Raw genomic sequence first — 18,533 nt, forward strand, 5'->3', positions numbered from 1 at the left:
AACTCTGAGAGAATCCAAATTTTTTGGCCAGAAAAACCAGGTATCCTTGTGAGCCAGAGAACAAGGGACAAATTCCAAAGAGTAGAGAGCTGATGTCATTTGCAGGCTCCCTCCCAAACTGAGCATGACAGAACACAGCCAGAGCAGCAAGAGCTTGGAGAGCTCAATTAGAAGCTAAGCCACCACTCAAGTCCCAGACTAGCCTCTGAGTGACTCAGACATGGGGCCAGAGCTTTGCTACTGGACCAACATCGCATTCATGTTGGTTTACAAACTTGGGAGCTTCCTGGTGACATCTGAAACTGACCCCTGTACCCAGAGGGCAAAGAGAGACCAAAAGAAACAGGTAGAGCAACCCAGATGGGTAGGTAGTATGTTTACTGAGCAAAGAAACTTACTTCCAAGGCTTCTCCTGGACACTGCAAGACCAGTAGACCTCTGCACCTGCCTGCCAGCATCACAGAAGTTTATATAGAGACCTTAATTTATACCACACAGGGAGTCTCAACACCACATTTCTATCCCAAGCCTGCATCCTTGAACTGACTTCTAACATGGAATGGTGAGTGGAACACACAGTCTAAGGACCCAGGAGAGATGAGGAGCCTCTGATCACCTGGGTCCAACTCAAGAGTCAACCACGGATCACACCCTCTCAGTGTCCTCCAGAAATAACACAGATGAGCCAAAACTGATCACTTGTGAAAACAACCAACAAAATGAACGTTCTTCAGAGATTTGTAACAAGATCCAGAGTTTCATACATAATGTTCAAAACATTCAGGATAAAGTGCAAAATTACTTGACATATCAAAAATGTGATGCCTTTTCAAGGGAAAGTCCTGGTGCCCCAAGTGGTATTCACTCAGTCACATCTGACTCTTTGTGACCCATGAACTGTAGCCTGTCAGGCTCCTCTGTCCATGGAATTCTCCAGGCAAGAAATACTGGGGTGAGTTGCCATTTCATTCTCCAGGGAATCTTCCTGACCTGGCGATCAAACCCAGGTCTTTCACATTGCAGGCAGATTCTTTACCCTCTGAGTCACAAGGGAAAAGACAGTTGACAGATGGAAACTCCAAGATGCTCTAAATGTTGAAATTATTATGCAAAACTTTACGGTAGCATTTATAACCCCCCTCAGTGGGCTTCCCTGGTGGCTCAGAGGTTAAAGCATCTGCCTGCTATGTGGGAGACCTGGGTTCGATCCCTGGGTTGGGAAGATCCCCTGGAGAAGGAAGTGGCAACCCACTCCAGGATTCTTGCCTGGAGAATCCCATGGACGGAGGAGTCTGGTGGGTACAGTCCACGGGGTTGCAAAGAGTCGGACACGACTGAGCAACTTCACTTCACTTCACTTCACTCCACTGAGGTAAAACTGAACACATCTTGAAATGAATGGAAAGCTAGAAGTTCCAGAAGACACAATTTTGTGAATGTGTTTCCTATGTGTTTAGAAAGACACATATTTTGTGTTTGTTGTTCATCATGTTCTGTTTGTGTCCATTTGGTCAACTGTATTTTCTATATTCTTGAAAATTCTGTATCCTTGTTAATTTTTTGTTTGTATTTTATAACAATTGCTTAGAGAGATCTGATGATTTTACAGTTTATAGCTTCTTGTAAATCTACCCATTCTTATAAATATTAAATTCTATTAAGTAGATACCCATTTAATTGGATCAGATGGTAAAGAATTTGTCTGCAATGCAAGAGACACAGGTTCAATCCCTGTCAGGAAGACCCCCTAGAGAAGGGAATGGCAACCCACTCTAGTAGTCTTGCCTGGAGAATCCCACAGACAGAAGAGCCTGACAAACTACAGTCCATAGGGTTGCAAAGAATTGGACATAACTGAGCAACTAAGCACACACATACACTCACACATTTAATATTTGATATCGTGTTTATAAACATTTATTACTATGAATTTAGTCTCCTTTCCTTAGTAAATAATTTAGAATTAGTCATTTATATTAATATACAATATCAATTATGCTAAATATATATTATATATATATATATTTTGCATGTTAAATATATAACCTATCTTTCCTTTAAAATGTGTCTGTTGATGGATGTTTTCCTTCATTTTTCACTTTAAACTTATCTGTAACTTTAGTTTTTATGTATATCTGTTGTAAAGAGAATTTAACTAGAATTTTTAAAATTCAATTTGGGAAGTCCCTGGTGGTTAGGATGCAGCACCTTCATTTCTGTGGTCCTAGGATCAATCCATGGTCAGAAAACTAAAAACCTGCAAATCACACAGCATGCAAAAAAAAAAAAAAAAAAAATCCAACCCGACAATATTTATCTTTCACTGAAGCATTTGGCCGATGTACCAAAAAGAACAGTTGGGCTTTAGTCTTCCATCTTATTTTCTGCTTTTTTTTTTTTTTTTTTTGCATTCTGTTCCTTGTTTCTTTTCTCTTGTTATTTTCAATTATTTTTAGCATTTCTTTTTTTTCTTACTGGTAGTTTGAAGATTGTATATTGTTTTTGCCTTTTGAAGATTCTACTAGCTATTACAATTATATATTACTTCTCTAAGTGTTACAAGAATATTTCTAATTCTCTTCACAAATAATACCAAATTTTATGACACTTTAATTACATTTATCTGACAAATTACATTTCCTCTAACATAACTGGTAATGTCACTTACAGTTCAGGTTGTTGTTTGCATTACTTCAATAGACACTGTGTATTTTTTAAACTATCTTATAATTATGAAATATATCAGACATAGGTGAGTATGCATAATGCCTGAGTGCATTTTAAAGAGTGATAACAAATTGAGCACTCAAACATCATTGAGACTATGAAACAGAACTTTAAAAATCTGTTGAAGCTTCCTGTGTGCTATCCACTCACAACACTTTTTTTTTTCCACAACAGAGGAAACCATTATTTCTGTATTTACCAATCTTCAGCTTTCTTGGTAGCTTTACTATGTTTGTAACCTTGAAAAATATATATTGCATAATTTTAATCATTTTAAACTGTTATATTAAGAGAATTAGTCTGCATGTATTTTCTGATAACTTGCTTTTTTGCTCAACATTAATTTCTGAGATCTTATCAAAGTAATGTGTAACAGTTTATTTTCATCACCACATGTATTATTTCATTGTGCTGCTAAGTCACTTCAGTCGTGTCCAACTCTGTGCGACCCCACAGACGGCAGCCCACCAGGCTCCCCTGTCCCTGGGATTCTCTAGGCAAGAACACTGGAGTGGGTTGCCATTGCCTTCTCCAATGCATGAAAATGAAAAGTGAAAGTGAAGTTGCTCAGCCGTGTCCGACTCTGTGCAACCCCATGGACTGTAGCCTACCAGGCTCCTCTGCCCATGGGATTTTCCAGGCAAGAGTACTGGAATGGGGTGCCATTGCTTTCTCCAATTATTTCATTGTAAATGCTCTACTATTTCTCTATTAGAGGGAAGAAACATATGGGTTGTTTCCATCATTTTTGTTATTATTAAATAGTGCTGCTACAACATTTTGATATGTGCCTTCTGGTGAACACATAACAGGGATTTCTCTTAGGTATAAACTAAAAGTTAAAATATCAGTTGTATGATATGTGTGGGTTTAACTTTACGTGGAGCTTCCCAGGTGGTGCTAGCGGTAAAGAACTTGCCTGCCAATGCAAGAGACGTAAGAGACACAGGGTCAATCCCTGGGTTAGGAAGATCCCTTGGAGGAGGGCATGGCAACTCACTCCAACATTCTTGCCTGGAAAATCTCATGGACAGAGGAGCCTGGCAGTCTATAGTCCATAGGGTCCCAAAGAGTGGGCCATGACTGAAGTGTCTTTGTAGGCATGCAACTTTACATAATAATAGCATTATTTTCCAAAATGGTCATGTTTCCCAAGATACCTCTAGAACAGTTGCCTCACATTCTTGTTGCACTGAATTTTTCAGCCTTTAAAATGTCTTCCCATTGGGTGGTGTGAGTCATTTCTCAATCATTGGTTAATTTGTATTTGCCTCATTACTAAAGATTCAGAGCATCCTTTCATATGTTATTGGCCATATGTACTATGTGGGTCTTTAAATATTGTCAAAAATAGGCAAGATTAATCTGTGGTGACAGAGGCCAAATTAATAATTACCATAGTGATGTGGAAATGAATGGTTGTTGATTAGCAGAGGCTGTAGGAAGCTTTTTGAGGTAACATATATGTTCTACAGCCTAATCTGGGTGATGGTTACAAGGAGTAGTCAAGTGAAAAATCATCAATATAAGAACTTAAAATTTGGGCACTGTATTATAGATGATAGATAGCAATAAAAATAAAAAAACTCTCCAATGAAAAGTAAAATGTACATATAATTACAGAATTTCTAAAACAACAATAAAAAATACTATATAAAATAATTTTTAAAGTAAATCAAAACAGCAATTTGAGGCAAAAATTATAATCTTCATACATATTATAGAAAAATCAAAATATAAAAGCTGAAATTAATGGAATGGAAAAACAAAACAAATAAATCAAAATATTGGTTCAAAACTCAACAAAATAAACAAATATCAAGAACACAAAATAAAAATAACCAGGAGACATTAACCACTGAAAGAAAGGCTATTTTTTAAAATTAGACTGAAGTCAAGTGAAGTGAAGTCGCTCAGTCATGTCCGACTCTTTGCGACCCCATGGACTGTAGCCTACCAGGCTCCTCTGTCCATGGGATTCTCCAGGCAAGAATACTGGAGTGGGTTACCATTTCCTTCTCCAGGGTATCTTCCCGACTCAGGGATCGAACCCAGGTCTCCCGCATTGGAGGCAGACACTTTAACCTCTGAGCCACCAGGGAAGCCAAAATTAGACTACTGTACACTAAACTTTGGCAAACAACTTTTTTTCACAGAAGTAAAAGATGTATATCAGTTTTCATAATTAATAGCCAGACAAAAAACAAAAGATAATTACAACTGCAAGCCATAATGGTAACATGATGAATTTAGCAATATAAGTAATTAAATACAATTTGATGTGGTAGAATGATGTGGTAAATAGAAGAGTATACAAACACATGTAGAAGACAGACTATGTCTTTTGGTTGGTTCATTCAATCCATTTACATTTAAGGTAATATGTATGATCCTATTACCATTTTCTTGATTGTTTGGGGGTATTTTTCATAGGTCTTTTCCTGTGCTTGCGTTTCCTGCCTAGAGAAATTCCTTTAGCATTTGTTGTAAAGCTGGTTTGTTGCCACTGAATTCTCTCAAGTTTTGCTTGTCTGGAAAGCTTTTGATTTCTCCATCAAATCTGAAGGAGAGTCTTGCTGGGTAAAGTATTCTTGGTTGCAGATGCTTCCCTTTCATCACTTTGAATATATAGTGCCATTCCTTTCTGGCTTCTAGAGTTTCTGTTGAGAAATAGCTGAGATAGTCTGATGGGAGTTTCCTTGTACATTATTTGTCACATCCCCCTTGTTGTTTTTAATATTTTACCTTTGTCTTTAATTTTTGTCAGGTTGATTATGTGTTAGCTTGATTTTGTGTCTCTGTGTGTTCCTCCTTGGGTTTATCCTGCCTGGAATGCTCTGTGCTTCCTGCACTTGGTTGACTATTTCCTTTCCCATGTTCAGGAAGTTTTCAGCTATTATCTCTTTAAATAATTTTTCAGATCCTTTCTCTCTCTCTTCTCCTTCTGGGACCCCAATAATGCAAATGTTGGTGCATTTAATGTTGTCGCAGAGGTCTCTTAGGCTGTCTTCATTTCTTTCATTCTTTTTTCTACATTCTGTTCTGTGGCAGTGATTTCCACTATTCTGTCCTCTGGGTCATTTACCCTTTCTTCTGGTTCAGTTTTTTCGCTATTGATTCCTTCCAATGTATTAGTCATCTCTGTTTGTTTGTTCTTCAGTTCTCCTAGGTCTTTGGCAAACATTTCTTGCATCTTCTTCATTGTTTTCCCAAGATCATGGAGTGTCTTCATTATCATTATTCTGAATTCTTTTTCTGAAAAGTTGCCTGTGTCTACTTCAATAGGTTGTTTTGGTTCAGTCTCCTATGGGGTCACCACTGCTTTCCCCTGGGTCTTGGTGCATGCAAGATTTTGTTTGTGCCATCTACGAATGGAGTCATTGTTTCCCCCAGTCCTGTGGAAGTCCTATAATCATATCCTACTGGCCTTCAAGGCCAGATTCCCTGGGGATCCCCAGTCCCCAGGGGATCCTCCCAGTCCCCAGGCTGGGAGGCCTGATGGGGGTGCAGAACCTTCACAACAGTGGGAGAACTTCTCTGGTATTATTGTTTTCCAGTTTGTGGGTCATCCACTCAGTGGGTGTGGGATTTGTTTTTATCATGATTGTACCCTTCCTACCGTCTCACTTTGCCTTTTGAAGTGGGGCATCACTTCTTGCTGTGTTCCAGCATCCTCCTGTGGATAGTTGTTCAACAGCTATTGGCAATTTTCATGCTCTCACAGGAGAGGAGCACACGTCCTTCTATTCTGCCATCTTGAACCAGAAGCCAAATAATTTTTGAAGTATGAATTACTTAATTTTATTTAATTTTCTAGGAAATGAAAATGACCAGCATTGAAAGTAGTTTATACAGAAAACATTAACATGCTATTTTCCATGGCTTATAAAAGTTGTTTTAGGAGTCTCTACTAGCTAGACATGCATGTACCTTGAAATCAAGTTTTTGTAAAAAAAAAAAAACAACAAAACAAAACTACCACAAAAAATATAGTTTTTTTTCAATAAGAGAATTTTATAAAATCTTTGAAATTAATAATTGAGGGCTACTTATTTTAGAACTTAGAAAATATAGAGAAAACTTTCAAATTATTTATATGAAACATGCAAAATATTAACAAGTAGCCTTAAAGTGCACACACAGTAATCAGTTAGAATATACAAGGTAAGAGAAAACCCAAACTGTAATCAAGACAAAAAGGATAAAAATACTTAGAAGTAAACTCAACATGAAATAGACAAAACTCTGTATAAGAAAATTTAAACATTCCTAGAATATCAAGTAGATTTGAAACTTAAACACATAGAAGCATCATATTTCTACATAATTACCAACAAGTTTTATTTTCTGAAGTCAATTTAAGTTCTCAGTTTTTAAGTTTATACAGAAAGTTAAATATTCAAGAATATCTAGAATAATCCTGCAGAAGGAGGGCAGTGGGGGCTGAATTCATTTGCTAGAACAGCTGTAACAAAGTAGCACAAGACAGGTGGCTCACAAAATAGAAATGCACTGTCTCAGTTCTGGAGGCTGGAGGTCCAAACTCAGGTGTCAGCAGGATGCTTTCTTTCTGAGGCTGCGAGGGAGGATTTATTGCAGGCCTGTCTCATTGTATTACAGACGGCTTTCCTCCCCTGTGCCTCTTCTCATTGTCTTTCCTCTGTGCACACCTCTGTGGCCAAATTCCTTGTTTCTATAAAGACATCATTATGTTGGATTGAGACTCAGCTAATGACTTTAACTTGATGCCTCTGTAAAGTCCCTATATCACTATAAGTTCATGCTCTGAGGCCCTGAGGATTAGGGCTACAACAAATTTTGGGAAGACAAAATTCAATGTGTAACAAGTGGGAACTACCATCATTGGTACCATTGCATGTTACACACATTACATGTGTGACGCTGATTAGAATAGTCTGACCTATATGACAAAATAGTACAGAAATAGACCCAGGTACATAAAAAATTTGGTATGTGATAAAAGGTGAGATCTCAAGTCACAAAGGAAACAATGGTTTTTTTAATAATCGTTATTGGATAATTGATAGCTATTTGGAAAAAGATAAAATTGAACTTATATCTCATATCACATATCACAATAAACTATAAAGGGATCTGAGATATAAGTGAAAAAGCCAAATCTATACAAATACTAGGGGAAAATATGGGGGAATTCTTTTATAACTAGAGTATGGTGATACCCTTATAATTCTGACTTAAAACAAGGAACTAATTAATTCAACTACATAAAATTTTGTAAAATTTACTTGGCAAAAAAATCACAATAATCAAGGTCAAATAAAACAGATTGAGAAAAGAAAAGGTAAGCCTGTGGGCTTCCCTGGGGTCTCAGCGGGTAAAGAGTCTGCCTGCAGTGTGGATGGCCTGGCTTCCATCCCTGGATTGGGAAGATCCCCAGGAGGAGGACATGGAAACCCACTCCAGTACTCTTGCCTGAAGAATCCTATGGACAAGGGAGCTCAGGGGACGACAGTCCATGGGGTCACCAAGTGTCGGACATGACTGAGTGACTAAGCGCAGCACAAGGAAGAGAAAAGTATTACACCTTCTACAGTTTGGCCAGTATCTTAAAGTATCAAGTCATTATGCTGTACACTGAAAATTAATATGTTATATGTAAATTATATCTCAATTTAAAAAATCAATGGAGGGAAAAAAGACCAAAACCAATAGAAAATGGGTACCAAGTAAAACAAAGCCCAAAAAGATCTCCAGAGAAATTAAAATGGCTTTCAACATATAAAAAGAAAGCTCAATCTCAATCATAATAAGAGAAATGCTAGTGAACATTGTATTGATATATTTCTTACTTAGATTTGTAAGTATTCAAAAAAGCTTGAACACATTCTGTTGAGAAAGCACTCATTCATTGCTAATGGGTTATACATTCTCTCTGGAGGGAAACTTGTATTATTTAAGGAAAACTCAATATGGATTTTTTAGCCCCAAATTCCTGTTTGGAGAATTTACTGCAAAATTAACTCCTACAAAATTACACCAGGTTATTCACCATAGAATTGTTTGTGAATGAATGAATAGTAACTCAATAGATTAAGGGGAAGATTCTGAGAGAAAATTATGAATTCAGATTCAAATATGCAACCTTGAGATGGAGATACTCCAGACAGAATACCCACAGTATATTCCTAGAACATCATGTAATCTCTAGAGATTGGTGCCAGTTGCCACAGAGCTTGGTGTCCTGCACTGAATTTTAGAGTATGACAAGTATAGTTGTTATTGCACTTCTGCCCTCCAAATCTCATGCAAACTGTCTTATGTGCCTGACACATAACTCTGAAAAGTTATGGGATACTGCTGCTGCTGCTGCTAAGTCACTTCAGTCATGTCTGACTCTTTGTGACCCCATAGATGGCCGCTCACCAAGCTCCTCTGTCCCTGGGATTCTCCAGGCAAGAATACTGGAGTGGGTTGCTGATACTAGAAGATGTAATTCCTGCCTAACAAAGGCAACACTACACGAGACCACAAACAATAAATTGAACCTCTGAAGATGTTAGTTTTATATGCAAGGGCCCACTGAAAGTGGACTATATGCTATTTGATTCTAAAACTGATGCAGTTTATGCTGTATTATATTCAAATTTTTACCCAAGACTGCTATACATGAGTAGGGGAGGAAGCCCTGAAAATGGAGACACTTTCTTTGTGTACATTCATGCAGGAATGAACACATTGCTTCTCTGTGTCAATATGCAGCAAAATAGATGCGATATGGTTGGAAATGCTACCAGTGAAGATGCTGGAGAGCCAGTGGCTTATTGCTCACACAGGACAGACACCTATGCCATCTCTGCTCTTTGTTTCTGAAAACGTTAGTTGCTCAGTTAAATCTTTTGATTTTTTTCCACTTTTATAAAGAAATAGTTGACATACATCACTATAAGTTTAAGGCATACAACATGATGGTTCAATTTATATATATATTGCAAAATGATAATTGCAATAGGTTCAGGTGATGTCCATCATCTCATATAGATACAGCAAGAAGAAAAGAATGGAGAAAAGAAAAAAAGAATTAAAATATTTTCCCTGTGGTGAGAACTCCTAGGATTTAGTCTCTTAACTTACCTATAGACTATATAGCACCATTAACTACAGTCATCATATTATACGTTACAATCTTAGCTCTTAATTGTCTTATAATTGGAAACTTTTGCCTTTTTACAACCTCCCTTCAGCTCTCCCTCCCTCACCCTCTGCTTCTGGTAATGTCTGATTTCTTCTTCTATTAGTTTATCTCTTCAAGATTCCATATATAAGGGAAATCAAACCATATTTGTCTTTTTCTGTCTTATTTCACTTTGTATGATGCTTTCAAGGTCCACCCATGTTATTACAAATTATAGAATTTCCTCATTTTATGGCTGAATACTATTCCATTTTTCCATTTGTGTGTGTATGTCTGTGTGTGTATAATCACACATCTTCTTTATCCATTCATCTATCAATGGACACTTAGATTGTCTCCTTGTCTTGTGTGTGTTAGTTGCTCAGTCGTGTCTGATTTTTGGCAACCCCATGGACTGTAGCCCACCTGTCTATGGAATTCTCCAGGCAAGAATACTAGAGTGGGTTGCCATTCCCTTGTCCAGGGAATCTTCCTGACTGAAGGACCAGACACAGGTCTCCTGCACTGGCAGGTGGATTTTTTACCATCTTAGCCACCAGGAATTCCCTTCCATGTCTTAGCTACTGTGAATAAGGCTGCTATGAACATGAGGGTGCAGATGTCTCTTTGAGTTGGTATTCTTTCCTTTTAATATATTCCTAGAAGTGGAACTGCTGGGTTATATTGTACTGAGAATTATTTTCTGAGGACCCTCTGCACCATATCGCTTAGTGGCTGCATCAATTTATAATCCCACCAATAGTGCACAGGGGTTCTTTCTGTGGGATCACTTTCATAAGATCACATATTTCATTCCTGAGGGCTCCATCATCAGGACTTCATCACCTCCCAAAGGCAGCCTCCTCCTAACACTATCACACTGGGCATTAAGTTTTCAATATGTGAACCGTGCAGAGACACAGCTCTTCAGACCATAACTGGCAGAAACTGGGATGATTCCCAAGTACTGCTGGCACAGGGAAACCATCATGGACAAGTACTTGTCCTTGAACTTCTGTTTGGATGGATAGGATCCCAGAGAACTACAATATATTTTACCTGTTAATCATCTTTGATATAGAGAGACTTGCAATTTCTGCCAGGCAGATAAATGGACAAACAAAATGCTACTAAAGTATATAATCAGGGTCAGCTTCATGGGAATGCAATCATGTGGATGAACTCATGCTTGGTTTAAAGATCTATTGTCATTATTTTGAAATTATCCACAATACTTTCAATTTGTTTGAGGTTCAACTCAAAAATCATATTCTTACATGTACACAATGGAGTATTACTCAGCCATTAAAAAGAATTCATTTGAATCAGTTCTGATGAGATGGATGAAACTGGAGCCGATTATACAGAGTGAAGTAAGCCAGAAAGAAAAACACCAATACAGTATACTAACACATATATATGGAATTTAGAAAGATGGCAATGACGACCCTGTATGCAAGACAGGAAAAAAGACACAGCGGTGTATAACGGACTTTTGGACTCAGAGGGAGAGGGAGAGGGTGGGATGATTTGGGAGAATGGCATTCTATCATGTATACTATCATGTAAGAATTGAATCGCCAGTCTATGTCTGATGCAGGATACAGCATGCTTGGGGCTGGTGCATGGGGATGACCCACAGAGATGTTATGGGGAGGGAGGTGGGAGGGGGGTTCATGTTTGGGAACACATGTAAGAATTAAAGATTTTAAAATTAAATAAAAATTAAAAAAAATAAAAAAATTTAAAAATTAAAAAAAAAATAAATAAATAAAGTAACATCCAATGGGGAAATGAAAGCATATGAATTAGGAGAGGAGAGAAGTGGAAGAAATATAAAAATCTTCATATTTTGGTATCTTTAACTATATTTTCATCCTGCTTTTAGAACAAGGAATCCTTTCTTTTCATTTTTCCCTGAGTCCTGAAAATTATGCAACCAGTCTAAAGTATAATGGTAATAAGGAACTTACTCCCTCCAAAATGATTGAAATATACACTTAATGTATGTGTTAAAATTGATATCAGTAATTAGGAGTTGAAGGGATGTGGTCAATATGGTAGAGCAGGAAGAATCTGAGCTCACCTCCCCCGACAGGCACATGGAAATTACAGCTGCTACAGAATAATTTTTGATGAGAATGATTTAAAGATTAGCAGAAAACATTTTTCACAACTAAAAACGTAAAGAAGGAGATGGTGCAATGACGTGGTCTAGTCAGGACCCACACTCTGTGTTGCGTGTGCATCTGTGTTCAGTCTTGACCGACTCTGCTACCCCATGGACTGTAGCTGCCAGGCTCCTCTACCCATGGAATTTTCCAGGCAAGAATACTGAAGTGGGTTGCCATTTCCTACTCCAGGGAATCTTCCCAACCCAAGGATCGAACCCACGTCTCTTGCATCTCCCTGCATTGGCAGGTGGATTCTTTACCACTGCGCCACCTGGTAAGGCCTCACCCCTGGGTTGCTGCTGCTGCTGTTAAGTCACTTCAGTCTTGTCCGACTCTGTGAGATCCCATAGATGACAGCCCAACAGGCTCCCCTGTCCCTGGGATTCTCCAGGCAAGAACACTGGAGGACCATAAATAGGAGGAATATCACAAATGCAGAGGTTCTCCTCAAAGAGGGAGAGGTCCGAGCCCCATATCACTCTCCCCAGTCCAAGGTCTTGACTGGGAGATGAACTGCTTGAACATCTGACTTTGAAAACCAGCAGAGTTTGTGTTCAGGAGAGTCAGAGGGCTGTGGGAAATAGAGATTCCACTCTTAAAGGGCTCATGCAAAATCTCACAAGCTCCAAGTCCCAGTGCAGACCCAGTAGTTTGAAATGAGCCTAGGTCAGACCCACTTGCTCAGAGAGCCTCCTGAAGAGTCATGAGACAGCTGGAACTCCCTCTGGGGACAGAGACACCGACAGCAACCACTGTTGGGAGCTCATTCTACCACAATAATAGCAGCTCTGGCAAGCATTATTTTGGAATTCTCACTCTAAACTAAAAGCACCAGGGCCTACCCTCCCCACTACTGGGACAGCACCAATTCTTTGAGGAAGCCACATGGAGACCAAGTCCCAACCACCTAAAGGCAGGCAAAAGCCCTATGGACCCACAGCCCATGCAATCAGCTGTGCTGGGATTGAGTCCCACACTCTAGCAAGACCAAGGTCATGGAATGTGGCATATCCTTGTAGGTAACCAAGCCAGAGGCCAGCCCCACCTGCCACCTGCCATCTACAGTAGTCAGCACTGCCACAACATAAGAGGAGACACAGCCCATGTAGGGGAACCCCTAGAACTTATACAGCTGGTGACCAGAAAGGGAGTGTGCTGAATGGGCCCCATGGGACCTCTCCTACATAAGGCTCATTTCTCCAAGATGGGAAAAGTAGCAGATCTTACCTAATACATAGAAGTAAACACAGAGAATTAGACAAAATGAAAAGACAGATGAATATGTTCCAAATGAAGGAACAAGAAAAAAACCTCAGAAAACAAACAAACAAACAAAGTGGAGGTAAGCAATCTACCTGATACAGAGGTCAAGGTAATGACCACTGGGAGTCCCCTGACGGCCCAGTGGTTAAAACTTGGCACTGTCATTGCCAGGGTCCTGGGTTCAAATCCTGGTCAGGAAACTAAGAGCCCATAAGATCCCACAAGCTGTGTGGTCAGGAAACTAAGATCCCACAAGCTGTGTGGCATAGGCAAAAAAAAGTCATGACCATAAATATGATCGGCAAACATGTAAGAATGAATGAATGAACATAGTGAGAATTTCAACAAAGAGAAAATATTAAGAGCCAAACAGAGCTGAAAAACATGATAACTAAAATAAAAAGTGCACCATGAGGAACTGAGAGTAGATTAAATAATAACAGAGAAACTGATCAATGAACCAGAAGACAGAGTAGTGGAAAGAACCCAACCTGAGCAGAAAAAAAGAAAAAGAAAAAGAGGAAATGAGTATAACTTACAAATCACTTTCTTTTTGGTGGGCTCCAAAATCACTGCAGATGGTGACTGCAGCGATGAGATTAAAAGATGCTTACTCCTTGGAAGAAAAGCTATCATCAACCTAGACAGCATATTAAAAAGCAGAGACATTACTTTACCAACAAAGGTCCATCTAGTCAAAGCTATGGTTTTTCCAGTAGTCATGTATGGCTATGAGATTTGGGCTATAAAGAAAGCTGAGCATGGAGGAACTGATGCTTTTGAAGGGTGGTGTTGGAGAACACTCTTGAGATTCCCTTGGACAGCAAGGAGATCCAGCCAGTCCATCCTAAAGGAATATTCAGTCCTGACTATTCATTGGAAAAACTGATGCTGAAGCTGAAACTCCAATACTTTGGCCACCTGATGCAAAGAACTGACTCACTGGAAAAGACCCTGATGCTGGGAAAGATTGAGGACAGGAGGAGAAGGGGATGACAGAGGATGAGATGGTTGGATGGCATCACTGACTTGATGGACATGAGTTTGAGCTAGCTCTGGGAGTTGGTGATGGACAGGGAAGCCTGGCATGCTGCAGTCCATGAGATCGCAAAGAGTCGGACATGACTGAGTGACTGAACTGAACTGGCTGAATCTGGTAAAGGAGAAAAAGATTACATCTAGGAAGCACAGAGAGTTTCAAAAAAGATTAACTCAAAGAGGTCTATAGCAAGACACATCATAACTAATGGCAAAAATTAAAGAAACTCTTAAAAGTAAGAAGAGAAAAGGAACTAGTTATGTACAAGGGAATTTCCACCAAACTAGTGGATTGTCGGGGTCCAGCCCCAACAGGATCCAGGGGTACCCTCAGGATGGACGGCGCTGGTGAAAAGAGAGAGAGAGAGTGAGTGACACGGGGAGACCAAGCTTCAGTGAGTGAGGCCCGTAACTTTATTTTCAAAAGGAGCTTTTATACCCTGACTTGTACATAGAGGGAAAAGAAGGATGCAAGGTCATGCAGGATCAGTCCAAACACTCCAGCAGTTTTGGCCTTGTCGAAACCAGGATTTTTTTTCTGTATGTCTTTCCATAAACAAGGGTCTCATGTTATGTACATTATCTTCTGGCCAGGAGGTCTGTTAACATTTTATGGCTCTTTCCTTGATAAATGTTGATCAACCAAAAAACTTGTTTTCCCTTGAAGTGGTTTTTTCTTTATATTTCTAATCTGCATCACCCTCAAAGTACTAAACAGAGTTACATTCTTATGGGTCAAAGGTACAGTGGGTTACATCAAAGAAAGAACTTATTAACTCAAGGTCTAATGTTGCTAACTCCAAGGCTACTGCTTATTTTTTCTATATACCAATTATATTAATAAATGCACTCCCAGGCACACAACAAATAAAAGATATGGAAACTTGGCAACAAGCATTGGCTCAATAATGAAACCCTTCACCAGTACTATTTTAATAGTTTTTTAACTCCTCAAAAGGCTCTATATTTTTAAAATGTTTTAGGCTTCCCGTGCCTCTCATGGTTCGGAGACTGTGAACAATCACATGCGTAGCTACAAGAGTCTGGATAAACCTGTCAGACAAGCTAGAAAGCCATCAGAGGGGTTTGAATTGAAACACTCCTATCATGTCCAGAAGACTTATTAGCTAGAGCCCTAAGTTGACTTTTTCCAGAAAAAGGTGGTCGGGGATAGCCCCCTGTTAATGTCAGAAGAGTTGGCATAAAATAGTAAGACAGACAGATTCTGGGTTTGGCGTAGATGCTCGAGCAGGTCCAAGGGGTCCCTCGAGTCCTGACCCGCCTTGCTCGTCAGGTCTCCTCCGCATGACCTTATCATGGGTGGGATCAGCCCAGAGAGTCCCTCGAGTCCTGAAGCCTTGCTTGTCAGGTCTCCTTAGCATGACCTTGTCATGAGTGGAATCTCCCATGCTGGCTCCCGGCAGTAGATGATTTTCAGCAGAAATTTTTCAGTACAGAAGGGAGTGATATATTCAAAGTGATAAAAGGAAAACAGCTACAACTAAGAATACTCATTTATTAAAATATTTTAAGGAAAGAGACTTTCACAGAAAAGCAAAAGCTAAAAGAATTCAATACCACTAAACCAGTTTGACACAACATGTTAAAGGGACTTCTCTAAGCAAAAAAGAAAAAAAATTATGAGAGGGAAAAAAAAATCTCACTGGTAAGGGAAAACATCCAGTAAAGATTAATGAAATATGTATAAAGCTAATAAAAAGGTTGAAAGACAGAAATACTTAAATCATCTATAACCACAATAAAGAATTAAGGATACACAAAACAAAAATATGTAAAATATGATAGCCAAAACATTAAACTTTGAAGAAGGATTAAAGTCAAAATTGCTAGAATGCTTTCAAACTTAAGAGATCATCAACTTAAAATAATCATATGTATATATCTGTCCCTAGGTACCATGAGGGTATAGGTTCCAGGACCCACTGATTATCACAGATAATGAAGTTATTTACAATTGGTCCTCAGTATCCACAGATTCTGCATCTGCAAATACAGAAGGTCAACTGTATGTTTATCATTTTTTAAAAAATCTATGTATCTGTGGACCTGTGCGGTTCAAACCAATGTTGTTCAAGGGTCAACTGTTGATAGGTTGTCATATAAGAATATCATGATAGTTTCAAACCAAAAACCTATAATAGATACACACACAAAAAGAAGAATCCTAACCTATCATTAAAAATAGTCACCCAATTACAAGCAAAGAAAGCAAAAGGAAAAAGAAATAAAAAATATATATAGATCAATATCACTAGTGATGTTAGATATGAATATCTTCTACAAAATATTAGCAAAACAAATTATATAATACATTAAAAGAACCATACTCCATAATCAAGTAGCATTTATGCAAGGATGCAGGGATTGTTCAATATCTGTAAATCAGTGTAATATACCACATTAATAAATTAAAGAATGAAGATCATATGATTATCTCAACAGATACAGGAAAAAGTTTTTACAAATTCAACATTCATATTTTTAAAACTCTCATCAAAGTGCCTTTAATGATAAAAAACCTCAACATAATAAAAGGCATATATGATAATCCCAGAGTCACATCATACTCAATGGTGAAAGCTGAGAATATTTCCTCTAAGATCAGGAACAAGACAAGGAGGCCCACTCTCATCACTTTCATTCAACATAATTTTGGAAGTTCTAGCCACAGTGATCAGAGAAGAAAAAGAAATAAAAGGAATCCAAATCATAAATGAAGAACTAAAATTGTTAGTGTTTACAGATGACAGGACTCTATACATAGAAAATCTTAAATATGCCACCAAAAAACTATTAGAACTAGTAAATGAATTCAGTAAAGTTGTAGGATGGTAAATTAGTATACAAAAATCTGTCGCATTTCTATACACTAATAACTCTCTGAAAGAGAAATTAAGGAAATAATCCCATTTATAATTTCATCAAAAAGACTAAAATACCTCAGAATAAATCTACCCAAGGAGGTAAAAGACTTGTACTCTGAAAACTATAAGACATTGATGAAAGAAACTGAATATGACCCAAATAAATGGGGGTTTCCCTGGTGGCTCAGAAAGTAAAGAATATGCCTGCAATGCAGGAGACCTGGGTTTGATCCATGGGTCAGAAAGATCTGCTAGAGAAGGAAATGGCTACCACTCCAGTATTCTTGCCTGAAGAATTCCATGAACAGAGAGCCTGGTGGGCTACAGTCCATGGTGTCACAAAGTGTCAGTCATGACTGAGCCACTAACTGTTTCACTTTCACTTCAAATAAATGGGAAGATATACTGTGCTCATGGATTGTAAGAATTAATACTGTTAAAGTGATCATACTACCCAAGGCAATGTCCAATCAATGCAATTCCTATAAAAATACCTATGACATTTTCCAAAGAGCTAGCAAAAATAATTCTACAGTTCATATGGAAACACAAAAGATCCTAAATAATCAAAGCAATCTTGATAGAGAAGAAGAAAGCTGAAGGAATCATGCTCCCTGATTTTGAACTGTATTAAAAAACTACAGTAAACAAAACAGTATTGTACTGGCACAAAAACAGACAAATAGGTCAGTGAAAAAAAATAGAGAGCCCAGAGCTAAACCCACCTTTACATGATCAATTAATCTATGACAAAAGAAACAAGAATGTACAATGCAGAAAAGAGAGCCTCTTCAAACAATGGCACTGGGAAAACTGCACAGTTATTATGGAAAAGAATCAAACCGGACTACATTCATACACTATTTACAAAAATAAACTTGTAAAAACTTCAGAAACCTGAAACCTAAAACTCTTAGAAAAAAACATCAGCAATGTGATTTGACATGTGTCCTAGCAAAATTTTTTTTGGCTATGTCTCCTCAGGCAAGGGAAACAAACTAAATTAAAGTAAAAAATCTTTTGCACAGTGAAATAACTAACAACAAAATGAAAAGGCAACCTAATGAATGGGATAAGATATTTGCAAATAATATATCCAAAAGGAGTTAATATCTAAAATATTACCAAAACCCCTCAAACAACCCAATTTAAAAAGTGGTCAAAGAACCCAAACAGACATTTTCCCAAAGTAGATGGTCAGTAGACATATCAAAACATGCTCAACATCACTAATCATCAGGGAAATGCAAAACAAAGCCACAATGATAAACTACCTTGTATCCATCAGAATGA

The sequence above is a fragment of the Capricornis sumatraensis genome, chromosome 11 (genome assembly GCF_032405125.1).
Source record: "Capricornis sumatraensis isolate serow.1 chromosome 11, serow.2, whole genome shotgun sequence".
NCBI classification, from domain to species: Eukaryota; Metazoa; Chordata; class Mammalia; order Artiodactyla; family Bovidae; genus Capricornis; species Capricornis sumatraensis.